Below are 15,526 nucleotides of genomic sequence, written 5' to 3'. Positions count from 1 at the left end.
TGGTCCCACCCGCCCCATGGAGCGACAAGGTGCCGTCGCGGAATCCCTGCCCACCATGGAGCAGCTGCCAGGGGGGTGGGGGGGGGGTACCGTAAATGGCGCAGGTGCCTGGTGCCTTTTATGCAGATAACCCCTGACGTAGGAAAACTACTAGGCACTTGGTCTAAGCGTTAAACAAAGCTTTAATCAACTGTTTTACAACATGGAGGTCTAGTTGTGTCCTTCACTAGTTCCTGTTAAGAATGTCCTGCGCAAGCTGGGCCCGTGCCCGAGTATTTATACTCTCCCTGGACAGCGCCACCCGCAGGCCGCTCAGTATTATTTCACAAGTCTTTCTTTCATGAATGACTGATTCATGTCAACCCCATCCTCGGGATTTGGGACAGGGTCAGGGCCGGGCGAGACTGGCAGCTGGAAGTCCCGTCCCACATCCCATCTCGTGCTGAAGCAGACCACCATTCATGTTTCAAAGCAACATGCAATAGCAAGAACTATCCTCAAGCTACAAAACCCCCTTCCCTTTTGCTGTTCCACCATAAGCAGTGACAGACGGGAGCGGGTTAATGGAAGACAGTATGACGCAGTGATGCTCTCTTTTCATGGGGGAGTGGGACTAACTGGATTACTCTTCGAAAGAACCGGTGCAGACTCGATGGGCCGAATGGCCTCCTTCTGTGCTGTACTATTCTATGATTCTATGGCCAGGCACAAAAATGCAAAGGATGGCAGCTTCAATTGGAAAAACTGCCTCCTCATGGCGGATTTTTTTATAAACTATGTATATTTTTACATATTAAAAGTCTTGGCAGACAGCGCACACTTCCTGTAGATGTTTCGCTTACTTCCTATAACATTTTCGCCATCACACTTTGTTGATGACACCACTATTGTTACTAAACATAACCCCATACTCACTGTGAGCAATGCCACCGGGGGTCTGCTAGTTTATAGTGCTGTATGTGCGGGATTGTGTATATATGCCTTTAAATACAATAGTAAGACGCCTTGAAGGTTTCTGCTTTTAATGAATGCTACATTTGTAACAGAGCTAGGAAGTGTTTCACTGAGAAAGTACCTCAATCGGGAGCCACATCTGGATTATATTAGTGTCCAATTGTCTAAATCTAGGGAGAAAAGTTAGGTTAGGTAATGTATTGGCTCAGCAGCACGACGTCAAGGAGCAATTCTGTTCCAGAAAATTTTGGGCGACATAAGATCTTTGTAGGACGCAGATTCCGCCCCCCCGCCACCTGACCCTCTGCAGACATTACCTCAGTTTTTCCACAACTTGGCCTGCTTTTTAAAGAAAAATAACATTTCGATTAAACTGAGTTGTGAAGGTGTCATCGATGGACTGGAGGTTACTGAGCTTGGCAGTGGAGCCTTGTGGAGCTCAATTAATGTTGTACTAGTAATACAGTCATCAGCCCAGGAGGTGGATGTTCTGACGTTTCAGCTAGGTTTTCATTCGTGCAGCTCCCTCACACTCAGTAACTGTTCTGAGCCAGTTTCTCTGATCACTGGTTAAACAAGCACGAACAGAAAATAAACAAAACCTCAAAGGAGAGATTAAAAACACCACAGGCCACACAACCCAGAATAAAAAACAGAAAAAGTGAAAGACGGGTTAATGTTCTTGGGTGGAACCCTCCACTAGATCAGGAGTACACCCGAAACAGTAACCTATACAGGAAACTCTTTTTTATCCGGGACCGGCGTGTTGCCGGTTTATCCAAATTTCCGGATGACGGAGAGGGTTATCTACCGAGGCTATTTTTAACAAAGAAAAATTTAAAAATCAAGAAATGTGCAGTATACAGTAATTGGGTACTCACCTACAGAATGTTGTGTTAAATGGATGGTGGAAGATGCTTGATTAAGTACAGTACTGCCAGTTAAGGGTAATGCAATGCAATGACGACCAGCAGCGTGGGAGACACACAGTACCCCTGTAAAATGGCGGATCAGAAGAGACGACCGGCAGCGCGGGAGAGTCAGACTCCTGCTACAGGGGTATTGAGGTGTTCCGACTTCCGACAGCGCCAAGAAGCCGAGTAGTGGCAGTTTGGAGAACTACCCCCACTGACTAACTCGGCCACCGTGGGAGACTCAGACTCTGACTCGGCAACATTGCCGGTTATTGCGGTGTTGTTTTCGGAGTATGAATTTTGCCGGTTAATAGAGAATTCCGGATATTTAGGTGCCGTTTAAACGAGAGTTTCCTGTAATTTATTATCTTTCAGAGGCTGATCAAACTGCTGTGCATTTCCAGTTCTTTCCGATTTAATCGAACACAAAACCTCCAGGCAGGTGCTGTTTGTGTTCCTGGGTTTGTCAGCTTAGAAGGCAGTGTTGTGAACAGAGATATTGGCCCAGAAATTCGGGTTGGGGGCTTCCCGCGGGTGCAAGCCCCCGACCTGCACTTACCTAGTGTGCCGGCCATTGTGCTGTGGGCCCGCGTGGGATTCCGATCCTGGGCCTCCTCCAACTGTCGGCGCACAGTGCTTGCGTATCCCAGGGGCGCAGTTAGTTTGATGCGTCCCCTGGGATCACGTGGGCCATGGAGAGCCAATGGTAGCAGGGAATGCTTCATTCATAAGTTTCACAGGAAGAGCTGTCAAACCTATAAATACTGTAAGTCCCAAAACATCACTAAAACTTCAAATAATTTTTTTTTTAATCACATTTTTAAAATAACTATAAATTACATGAAATAACTATTTTAAACAGTAATTTAAAATTTTGAAAAAATTATTAACATTTTCTAACAGGGCTAAAAATAAACTTACCCTTCTTTAAAGTATTTAAAAATAATAAACCTGTGGGAAAAAATGTTTTAATTTTAATTAATTCACCACTTACCTTGCTTTTTAAAAATCTAACTGCTGGAGACTTACCCTCCCGGAGAAACCTTCAAAAAAAACGTAAGTTCGATGCGCACGCATGTCTCTCCGGCGCACAGGTTCCACCTGTCAACCCCTTCTTTCAGGGGAACGGAAGTGTCGGTTTCCCGCGCATGCGCAGTGTGTACTCGCACGTTGGAACCCAAATTTCTGGGCCAATGTCAAATTTATGAAGTGTATTCATCTCCGGTAAATTTAATTGTTCCGTCTCTCGAATTTCTAGATCTACTGGTTGGTGGTTTTCGCAGCTTCTACTTATCACCTCTTCTCTTTCACTTACTCAGAGCAACAGTTCAGTGCCTAAGACTCTTATAACTGCAGCATCATTGCAAAGTGGTTTAGCTTTGCACTGATGCTGCATTTATATTGGCCCAGCAATTCGGGTCGGGGGCTTCCCGTGGGTGCAAGCCCCCGACCTACACTTAGCTAGCGCGCCGGCAGTTGAGCTCTGGGCCTGCGTGGAATTCCTCTCCGGGGCCTGCTCCAACTCCCGGCGCGCTGTGCTTGTGTGTCCCAGGGGCGCAGTTAGTGCGATGCGTCCCCTGGGATCACGTGAGCCATGGGCAGCCAATCGGAGGAGGGAAAAGCCCATTCATAAGATTGACAGAAAGACCTGTCAAAATGTATGAATACTACGGGCCCCAAAACAGTAGTTAACCTTCAAATAAATTTTTTTTAAATCACACTTTTTAAATAAACTATAAATTACATTAAATAACTATTTTAAACAATAATTTAAATTTTTGAAAAAAATAATTTTATAAAAAAACGGGGCTAAAAATAAACTTACCTTGCTTTAAAGTATTTAAAAATAATAAACCTGTGGAAAAAATGTTTTAATTTTAATTAATTGACCACTTACCTTTTAAAATGCAGTCCTTACGCCTGGTTTTTACATTTCTAAAATCTACAGACTTACCCTCACGGAAAAACCTGTAAAAAAAAAAAAAACACATAAGTTTAATGCGCACGCGCAGACTCCTGCGCGCACGCGTTCGACCTCTGAACCCCTTCGTTCAGAGGATCGGAAGTGCCGGTTTCCCACGCATGCGTAGTGCATGCAAGAAACCGGCACTTCCATCGGGTCCACGTGTGAGTACCCTGTGCGTACTCACGCGTTGGGACCCGAATTTCTGGGCCAATATAATTGCAGCCTGAATCTGGAGTCAGAGCCCAACCTGACACAGGAGCAAAGAGAAGTGAGATTTCTTGGAGAAAGTAGTCTCTCTCCACTTCGCTTTGAAGTCACTTCAGGTCTTGCCACTTGATTTTACACACTATGACACGGTGTCAGCTGTGGCTCAGTGGGTAGCACACTCACCTCTTGATGTCAGAAGGTTGTGGGTTCAAGCCCCTCTCCCTCTCTTAGGTAGTCCCTTGGAACCGAGGATGACTTGCTTCCACATTAAAAATGAGTTCTCAGGTGACTGATGAGTCCAATGCGGGACCTACAGTCTCTGTCACAGGTGGGGCAGGCGGTGGCTGAAGGGGTGGGTGGGGTGCTTGGGTTGACATGTGCTCCTTCCGCTGCCTGCGCTTGGCTTCCACTTGCTCCCGGCGAAGAGACTCAAGGTGTTCGGCGCCTTCCCAGATGCTTCTCCTCCACTTTGTGTGGTCTTGGGCCAGGGATTCCCAGGTGTCGCTGGGGATGTTACACTTTTTCAAGGAGGCTTTGAGGGTGTCCTTGAAGCGTTTCCACTGCCCGCCTGGGGCTCTCTTGCCGTGCCGGAGCTCCGAGTAGAGCGCTTGTTTTGGGAGTCTTGTATCGGGCATGCGGACGATGTGACCCGTCCATCGGAGCTGATCGAGCGTGGTCAAAGCTTTGATGCTGGGGATGTTGGCCCGAGCAAGAACACTGACGTTGGTGCGCCTATCCTGCCAATGGATTTGCAGGATCTTACGGAGGCAGCGTTGGTGGTACCTCTCCAGTGCTTTGAGGTGCCTGCTGTACATGGTCCAGCAGGGCGGGCTGTGGGTTGAAGCCCCACTCCAGAGACTTGAGCACACAATCTAAGCTGGCACTTCAGTGCAGTGCTGAGGGAGCGCCGCACAGTCAAATGGATTGTCCCGTGGTTGAGATATTAAATCGAAGCCCTCTCAGGAATATGCTAAATTCCATGGCACTATTTGAATAAGTGCAGGGAGTCCTCCTGGTGTTCTTGCCAACAGTGAACCTACAACCTATGCCAAAAACAGATGATCTGTTCACTTATTTCATTGCTGTTTGTGGGATCTTGCTGTGTGCAAATTGGCTGCTGCATTTTCTACATTAAAGCTGCGACTACAGGGTCAATTTTGACTATGCGTGAAGTGTAAAACAGGTATTAGCAACTTGGCAGCTCGTTTTACATCTCTTATTAGAGTCACTGGAAATAAAAATCGGGAGTGATGTAAAATCTACTCCTACATTTCAAGAAGACTTCATTAGCGGCAAATCACTTTGGATGTTCTGATGTTGTGAAAGGCGTGATATGAATGCAAGTTCTTTACTCACCAGACTGCACGCTGCAACAGGGGCAGAATATGGCAGTATCTCAGTGGAGAGAGCACAGTGGGTGAGGGCTAGTGTTCAGTAATTCATTCCCCAACAAAAACAACCGTAGCGGGTCAAAATTAACACTTTTTTTTCACAGAAGATTCACAGAAACCCCACAGTGCAGATAGAGGCCATTTCGGCCCATCGAGCCTGCACCGACACATATCCCACCCGATCCCCGTAATCCCTACACCAACACATATCCCACCCTATCCCTGTAACCCCACGTATTTAATCCCCCTAGCACTTAAGGGTCAATTTTATCATAGCCAATCAACCTAACCTGCACATCTTTGGACTGTGGGAGGAAACCGGAGCACCCGGAGGAAACCCACGCAAACACTGGGAGAATGTGCAAACTCCACACAGTCACCCGAGGCCGGATTTGAACCCGGGTCCCTGGCGCTGTGAGGCAACAGTGCTAACCACTATGCCACCGTGCTGCCTGTCTGTATAAGTAAGCAATTGTGTCAGTGGAACCTAACAGAGAGCCTCTTTGTGTTGCAATTGATTGTCAGTAACCCTGCAATCGCAATAGATCTCATCATCCCACCATCCACAGTGACCAATCACCTACAGATACTTTCTGTCTGCTTGCTAACTGAGATTCTGATACTGCTGAGGAGTTTGAGAAAAAGGAAGTCAAACTTTTCTCAGAGCTCACAAAAAATGGAACAAACAAGAAAATGAAAGGCAAGATTTTCCACTTGTAACGAACAGAAAATCGTAGGCCTGGGGTGCACGTTATCTCAATATGTGCTCTCAGTATGCACCTGGAAAGCCAAAGTGGAAAATCTCCCTGTAAGTCACTTTTCAATGTGGCTTTGAACTAAAACATGTAAGTCTATAGAGGAGGAGAGTCTATGGGGGGAAAAATTCAGTTGTTTGCGCCTCCTGTTAGCGCCTTAAGAGGGCGCCAATTGGGGCGCAAAGCAACTAGAGGCTGGGCGCGGCGATGTTTGTGCCGCTCGCGAAATTAACTAGACATTTTGCGGCGGCGCTAAACACTTCCGCCACGATCTCCGGCAGACTGTGACGTCATTCGAGTGCGCAATGGCCCGGACCGGATATTGAGTGGCGCCCCCTGCCTTGCCGCCTGCCACTAGCAACGACAGGTTGAGGGGAGCGTTATGCTGTCAGAAAGGGACTGGGGGAGCGCTATTTAAAGGCGACCGCTTCCTGCCTTTTTTTGTCGGTGACATTTTTGCACCACGCAGTCAGAGAGAGAGAGAGACTTCTGGAGAGATTCAATGCTGTGTGAAGGAGTTTTGAGAACTGAGCAGCATTTTGCAGGTTTATTTTGATTTGCCCTTCCTTGCTTCGCCAGCACTCTGAGGTAGCACCTCACTCCTCGGCCTTTGCACCTAAAGACAGGTGTGAAGCGCCTGATTTAGCGCTCCAATCACCTCCAGGGGCGATAAAAGCCAAGTTTGCTGTCGGAGGCGATAATTAGCGCCACAGGCGCTGAACTTTGCGCACGGCCGATAATGGCGCCCCAAATGGGGCGATACCGAATTTTTCCTCCTAGATCTTCTAGTAGAGCAGTCACATGCACCAGGGAGAGGAAAGTGACCCTTCCTCCCCCTTTTTTTGTTTGCCAATTATGTTTTCTTTTTAAAGAAGTGCAATGCCTGGGTTTGGATGAGATAACTAGAGTTCACCGTAGGGAATTTTGCGAAATGTGTACAACCTTGTTTTAACAATAAAAAGATCACCTTTATTATAACTTGCAAAAACGAGGTACTCTCTGTGGTGGAAGTCATTTTTTTTTTTAAGTGTATTGCCAGAAATTTCCTCAAAGCTCCTCCCGCTCGCCCCATCTACACGCATAAATGGACTTTCCACTGAAGTCATGGCGGTGGAGCAGGAGCAGCTCTGAGGAAATGACTGGTCTAAATCTCATGTATCCTGTAGGGATAAACCAGAATGTAAATTTATCAGTGTTAAGGTTGTGGATTCAAGTCCCACTCCAGAGACTTGAACACAAAGATCTAGGCTGACCCTCCAGTGCAGTGCTGAAGGAGTGCTGCACTTTCAGAGGTGCCGTCTTTTGGATGAGACATTAAACCGAGGCCCCCGTCTGCTTGCTCAGGTGAACGTAAAAGATCCCATGGCACTATTTTGAAGAAGAACAGGGGAGTTATCCCCGGTGTCCTGGCCGATATTTATCAAGATAACAAACACAGATTATCTGGTCATTATCACTTTGGTGTTTGTGGGGGCTTGCTCTGCGCAAATTGGCTGCCGCATTTCCTACATTACAACAGTGACTACACTTCAAAAAGTATTTCATTGGCTGTAAAGCGCTTTGAGACGTCCTGAGGTCGTGAAAGGCGCTATATAAATGCAAGTCTTTTTTTTAATATAGTAAAGCACACATATATTAAAGAGGTTCTCAACATTTTAACTCTCTTTAAAGGAGGATCCCCTTAACCATTATAAAGAATAAGGTTCAACTTTGAACAAACTGGTGGGTTGTCTTCTTGAAGTAATTGCTTTTACAGCAGTAGCTTGCTAGGCTATTTCAGACAGTATTGAGAATCAAGCATTTTGTATACAGGTAGACTATCCTTTATCTGAACTACCGAAAACCTCTAAAAACCGAAAGTTTTTTCGTTCAGCGTAAGTCGTGCGCACGACCCCGACCCCCGCCGACCCCCACCCCCCGCCAACCCCCACCCCCCCCCGACAAATTTCCCAGTCTTATAAAATACCTTCTGAAATCCGAAATTTTCCGAAAACCGAAACACGGCTGGTCCCGAGGTTTTCGGATAAAGGATAGTCTACCTGTAGTACTAGACTGACTAGATTTTGAAACAAGCCACTATAATCTGTGGTCGATTTTTCCTCCAAACCACCAGATTTATTGAATTGAATTCAACTTGTCATGAGCAGATATGAGCTCCTCACCTGATGTTTGCTTCCACCCTTGAAAGTACCTTATCATTGCAATTTGTAATAAGAGGGTCGTGGCTGTTAGCTGTGGCTCAGGGATAGCTGTTTCCTTTATAATCATGAACAGAGGAATTTATAAAGAAAAAGTTGACAAGAAATGCGCGCAGATATTACGGGGGAGAAATTCAGTTGGTTAGCACCTTCCGTTAGCGCTAACAGAGTGCTTATGCAGTAGCGCCAGGGCGAGGCGAATCCAGCGACACATGCCAAATCCACCCCCCCCCCATAGCACCGCCGCTAACAGTTACCGCCGGGGACTTCAATGCCAGTCGGATCGTGACGTCAGTGAGCGTGTAACGCTCACTGGGTGCCCGATCTGCCAAATTCATTTTCACCCCCTGTCTTAGCGCCTCGCCCCGACTGTGACAGGGAGAGGAGGCATCAAGCAGGCAGATGCTACTTAAAGGGATCATGAATAATGAGTCGCAGCTGTCCGGTTAATGCTGTTTCACTGCTTCCTTGTCAGTTTGAGATTGTTTAATGCAGTCATTTAAAGGCTCTTTAGTTTCAGGAGTATTGTGGCTACTGAAAAAATAGTTACATTTATTCTCACAACATATCAAACTGCTACACTTGGTTACTTTACTGGGGGCTGTACTGGCAGTCGACCTCGCCCTCTAGGATCTACGGCAGAGGCAGCGAGAAAGACTGGAACATGTGGCCAGAGGGAGGAGGAGGGCCATCGGGGCTCTCAACAGGAGGCCTTACCTTCCGAGCGTATTCCGACAGCACTTCTCCTACCTTCAATGAAGCGAGGAGCAGTGTATTAGATGGCTCCGCATCACCAAGGTGGTGGTCACAGAACTCTGCACCTCCTCCAAACAGGCCTCCAGCCTCAACTTAAACCCCAGATCCTTTTTGCTCACTACATGCCCATCATACCATCCCTGTGTCATGTCATATCGCAGCGTCCTCCTGGGCGCAAAGGTGAAATGAGAGAGACCACAAAATATTGCAAACTCCATGAATAAATTTATGCATAAACACAGATCACAATCATTCCAACAACTAATGACCCTTGCGCCTGCCATAGTTGAATAGCTGTCATTGTGTGCAAGGTGTGAGATGTGGGTGTGAGTGTTGGTAGGTAGAGATTGTTGGTGGGTGAGTGCTGGGGGTCTGGTGCGTTGGGCAGTGTGTGAAGCTTGTGGTACAGACGGTGGTATGTAGCATTTGTTGAATCATTCAATCGCCCTGACCACCTGCCATGAGCACACCTGCTTCAGTCCTCCGGCTCCTTCTCCTTGTTGTGCTTCTCCTTGCTGAGGCAGCTGCACAGCCAGCAATGCTGAGAATGAGGTGCTGCAGTATCAATGAACCTCCCCTTTAGGTACTGGGAAAAGCCTGTGGCGATGATGAGTTGAGATTAGACTACACCCCCGATACTGGTCAGCACTTTAAGTTTAACACCACTGAGCTAGGCCATTAGTGCTTGATTTAGCGCCCCAATCCTTTCATTCAGCAATGAGAGTGAATTTTGCATGCAGTCTTAAACATTAGCGCCGGGCACTAATTATCAAACTTTTCAAAAGTTACCGCCCATTCCTGGGCTATAATGAATTTCTCCCCCTACATATTTTATACATTATAGATAGTTTCCATATAGGTGAGCATCACAAAGCAGACCTTTGTTGTACTTTTGGCTGCTCAAACAGTAACTGTACTAGGTGCAGTGCAACATATGATTTGCATTTAGAAAGACCAACAGTTAGTGGCAATGTGTGTCTTGTATTGTGTTGTCTAGTAGGTATGTTACTGTTTGGTTTGTGCTGATGTTTGTTGCAATGTGATGTGTTGTGTATTTGTTGTACTGCCTTGTATTTATGTTGTATTTTGTAGGCCGATATGTGTGGGTGGTTTCGACTTGTGTGTGGTGTGTTGTGCAGCAATGGATGGTGTAAGGCAATGGATGGTGTGTGGTGATAAATGGTCCTGTGTGGTGATAAATGGTCCTGTGTGGTGATAAATGGTCCTGTGTGGTGATAAATGGTCCCGTGTGCTGATAAATGGTCCCGTGTGGTGATAAATGGTCCCGTGTGCTGATAAATGGTCCCGTGTGCTGATAGATGGTCCCGTGTGGTGATGGATGGTCTTGCCTGGTGATGGATGGTCTTGCCTGGTGATGGATGGTCTTGTCTGGTGATGGATGGTCTTGTCTGGTGATGGATGGCCTTGTCTGGTGATGGATGGCCTTGTCTGGTGATGGATGGTCTTGTCTGGTGATGGATGGTCTTGTCTGGTGATGGATGGCCTTGTCTGGTGATGGATGGCCTTGTCTGGTGATTGATGGCCTTGTCTGGTGATAGATGGTGTTATGAGGCAATGACTAATCTCGTGTGACGATGAATGATGATGTGTTTTGATGATTGGTGTTGTATTAACTGTTATCTATTAAGTAGTGTTGCATTGTTTTGTTGGCTCAAATATCTGATGACCTGTAGATGTATGTGGTTGTGTAAGCTTTTCTGTATGAGATATATGTGTGGCTTATACTTATTGTCTTGGATAGCATGTTTTACATTGAGTAGTATGTAAAGTATTTCGTGTTTATTTTTGAGCGGGGGGAGTTCCTTGTAAAGTATGAATTGAGAGAAAGGGAACGAATGTGACATGGACATCCTTCCTCATTTCATCATTGAGTGCTTTCTGTGGTTTGGCTACAGTTCAGATGGCTCTGAGATGAAGGCAGTTGGAATGGAGAGTAGTTCAGAGAAATGCATTTCTTATCCAAGCATGGAATTCCAATGAAACAGATCAGTTTCCCAGTCACTTGCGTTCCCTACAGATCACCGAGCTTAATGCTCATTACTAATCCAGCCGTAACCTTTTACATTTGGAATATTGCTCAGGCTATTGAATATTGCCAATTCTACCTTCAAGCCTAATATTAGTAGCTGCAGAGTTATAATTTTTATCTTAGAAAAATCATTAAATGTTCTTCTCTGTTACTCACCTCTCAACTATTACAGTTCTGTTTGAAGCACTGCAGTCTAATAATGCTTTGGGAAGTTACATTTCTTTAAATCTTGCCTTTTGTGGTCACTTCGCAGATATGATTACATAGAGAAAGTTCGTATATAGAGAAAGTTAGCTGTATGTGAAACCCCAAATCCATCTATCTACCTAGTTGAACTCTTTCATCTAGTGTACGCTTAACCTGTCACAGCTTTCAAAGATGTTGCATTTGAACGTATGGCCTCGGAGACATCTCAGGGCGCCATACTCCAGGATATTACATCTCCGCAAAGCAAAGAAATTATGATTGGTGACAACAGGTAAGTAAGAACATAAGAAATAGGAGCAGGAGTAGGCCATTCAACCTTTCGAGCCTGCTCTGCCATTCAGTAAGATCATGGCTGACCTTCTAGCTCAACTCCACCTTACCGCTCTATCCCCATATCTCATGGTTCCCTTAGTATCCAAAAATCTATCGATCTCTGTCTTGAATATACTCAACGACTGAGCATCCACAGCCCTCTGGGGTAGAGAATTCCAAAGATTCACAACCCTTTGAGTGAAGAAATGTCTCCTCATCTCAGTCCTAAAGGGCAAACCCCTTATCCTGGGACTGTGACCCCTGGCTCTAGATTCCGTAACCCGGGGAAACATCTTCCCAGCATCTACCCTGTCAAGCCCCTTAAGAATTTTATACATTTCAATGAGATCGCCTCTCATGCTGCTAAACTCTAGGGAATATAGGCCTCGTCTACTCAATATAAATAGTTATTTGAGCCTATCAAGTATGCAAATGTAAATGAATGAAAAAGTACCAATGACTGAAGGGTAGCCTACAGAAAACTGAGCAATCAAAACCCTCAAAATGACCATTTACAAACCTGCAAGTACCACAAAAACCAACGAATCAATTGCTTAAATCATTTCTTCACACTATTTTCAGCTGCCATTTTTATCCTTCACTCAGGTCAGTGTATAGAGCGCAAACATATTTATAACATAACAAACACGTTAAAAAAAAATCACTAAAATTACCCATAAAATTGGTTACCTTCTGTCTGAACCTTGAGTTTAAGTCGGAACGGTCACTTGGGCTGAGTGCCGCAGATTTACAGTTGCTGTGGGCAATTGTTTTGTGAGAAAGAAAGCGAGATGAATCATGGATTTTCGAGTGTCAGCCGTGGCTCAGTGGGCAGCACCCTCACCTCTCTGAGTCAGAAGGTTGTGGGTTCAAGTCCCACTCCAGAGACTTTAGCACAAAAAATCTAGGCTGGCACTCCAGTGCTGCACTGTCAGTGGTGCCGTCTTTCAGACAAAACGTTAAATCGAGGTCCCGTCTGCTTGCTCAGGTGGATGTAAACGATCCCATGGCACTATTTTGAAGAAGAGCAGGGGAGTTATCCCCGGTGTCCTGGCCCAATATTTATCCCTCAATCAACATAGCCAAAAGAAACAGATTATCTGGTCATTATCACATTGCTGTTTGTGGGAGCTTGCTGTGTGCCGTGTTTCTTGCACTACAACAGGGACTACACTTCAAAAAGTACTTCATTGGCTGTAAAGCACTTTGGGGCGTCTGGTGGTCGTGAAGGGTGCTCTATAAATGCAAGTCGTTCTTTCTTTATGGAGTATCTCTGTGTGCACTTGGGGATCCCTAAGCCTTGGCTCTGCCAACCTGTACCTAAGCTCTCTGGACTTGGGTAAGTGGGAGGTGGTCTTACAGGGAAAAAGTGTTCACGCCGTATTGGGTAAATTGAAACTGTGGTTAGCTCAGTTTGGAGACTCTGAAGTACGGTGATTGATTTCCTTGCATTGTGACAACCAGGCAGAAAAAAATTACAAGTAGCAAGTTGCTTTTTTTTGGGTCACCTGGGTGTCTGACATGCCCTTCACACCTTCTCACCATGGTCCTGTAGGTCTGGACTAAAGTTGGCATCCACCGGGTCCACTAGGTACCACCATGAGAATTATCACCGGTACGCTTTTATCGACACCAACACCTTGACCGCCTGTGCTCGCAAACATCGCACCACCACACCTACGCCGCAAATATGCAGTCTCCAGAGAATGCAACTGCTACAACAGCAAAGACATGCCGATCCAGGCCAACTTGAACAACCTTCCACCAACCCGTCTCAAACCTAGAAGGCCATTTTGGACCGTCGTCGAAGCCCTTCAGCGATCTCCCCTCAGCCTTGATGACCGATGGCGAAATGCTGGGAAGAACTGTGACATACTGAATGGATTCCTGATAGAGGACCCCACAGTACAACCTGAAGGGTCAAACCTTCCTCGCAAACAGTGGACAACCATCAACTGATCATGGTAGATGCTGCCACCTTCTCCATAGATGGAAGATTAAATCATCCCCATCATGCGACTGTGGAGCTCCTAATCAGACCCTGGGGCACATCATTGAGCACTGGAAGCCTACAAGATATCCACGCTGTTACACCGGAAGCTTTGGCTTGGATATCTGACTTAGATATTAACATTTGATCTGCTTTGCTACTATCAGACGAAAGAAGAAGATACCACCATAAATCAATAAATTGGACAATTGTATCTTCTGATCAACACCTTCAAGATCCCCTCGAGCTGTGCAGAGCCACGGTATGCACTTTAAGCCAGTAGATACAAATTGATGTAACCATGTTGTTTGGGATGGAAATTTGTGTGTGTTGCTGAAGGAGAATTGATGTTTATGCCAGAACCAGAGGCAGGAGGTCAGGTCATTAGGCATCTGATGCTGGTCTTGGACATTGCAACTGCAACCAGTCGGTCAACCAGACCAGAACCACGGTGAATGACCACCCGTTCAGGTACTCATCACTGGAGACTTGACGGTGGGCAAAGCTCCCTGGCACCTCCACACCAAGCAGCCTCAGCAGGAACTACAAATCACCCCTGGGAAGTAAGGGCGAGAAAAAGTATCCTTTACATAATCCTGTAAATAACTGAGAAAAAGAACAAATACTTGTGTCGTAAGCAAATGTTGTAAATCCTATGGGATGGACAGGCTTTCTCCAACCTATGTGTGAGATCCAGAACCAAAACATAGATGATGTAAATAGCTGGGACAAAGGTTTTGGGGCTGGGGAAAGTTATATGCATCTTAAGCAAATGTTATAACGTGGCAGGTAATCAGCATTGCAAATATTATTTCTGTGAGGCTTGTATCTTTCAGCATCGATAAGACATGTAATAATTTAATCTTGAGTCAATCATCTAGAAAGGGAAAAAAAAGACTTTCACGACCTCAGGACGTCCCAAAGCGCTTTACAGCCAATGAAGTACTTTTGAAGTGTAGTCACTGTTATAATGTAGGAAACGCGGCAGCCAAATTGCACACAGCAAGCTCCCACAAATAGCAATGTGTTCATGACCAGATGAGCTGTTTTGGTGATGTTGGTTGAGGGATAAATATCGGCTAGGACACCGGGGAGAACTCCCCTGCTCTTCTTCAAAATAGTGCCATGGGTATCTTTTACGTCCACCTGAGTGAGCAGACGGGGCCTCAATTTAACGTCTCATCCGAAAGACGGCACCTCCGACAGTGCAGCACTCCACTGCTGTGTCAGCCTAGATGTTTGCACTCCAGTCTCTGGAGTGTGACTATGAACTCACAACCTTCTGACTCACAGGCAAGGGTGCTACCCACTGAGCCACAGCTGACGCTCGGTAAATATGCCACTTTACAGTGATGGGCGGATTACTGTCTGGTTCAGGCACTACCACAGGGACTATGGTAAATATCAGAAGCAGCACTCTAGGGCCTAGAAATTCAGTGGCCTGCGCCACCAGTTTGCGCCCAAAGAGGGCCTTTGCACCACTGTGCAAACCTACCGCGATATTTAGCGGGGCGCTAATGGCGGCGTTAGCCAGTAGCGCTGCGCCGCCACCGATGACGTCATCGGTGTGCGCAGCACCCCGCTATCGCCCCGCTGGCCATATTTGGTTGCTGCCGCCTCCCCCGCGCCGGCCGCAAACAGCGACTGGTACACGGGGCCTACCTGTGCCGGTAGTGGGGCGAGTTAAGGTGGAGGTGCGGCCGGCCGCTTTTTTGGCGGCCGCCTGCCCGCACCTCCGTCCCCGGCCTCCTTCACCACCCCCCCGCGGCATTGCCGGCTGTTTCCAGAGAGCCCGGCACTTCTCCTTGGTGCCGGGCTCATTTGCC

The 15,526-nt window shown here is 46.5% G+C and overlaps 1 protein-coding gene across 4 annotated transcripts in view; it reads left to right on the top strand.

The window, feature by feature from the left end:
• slc38a3a (solute carrier family 38 member 3a) overlaps positions 1-15,526 on the top strand; it is a 224,898-nt gene that overhangs the window by 198,525 nt on the left and 10,847 nt on the right. The window lies entirely within an intron of this gene.

The sequence above is a fragment of the Somniosus microcephalus genome, chromosome 11, assembly GCF_052327205.1.
Source record: "Somniosus microcephalus isolate GS21.2 chromosome 11, FLI_Smic_1.0, whole genome shotgun sequence".
Classification (NCBI taxonomy): Eukaryota; Metazoa; Chordata; class Chondrichthyes; order Squaliformes; family Somniosidae; genus Somniosus; species Somniosus microcephalus.
This window is presented reverse-complemented; position numbering and strand designations above follow the sequence as displayed.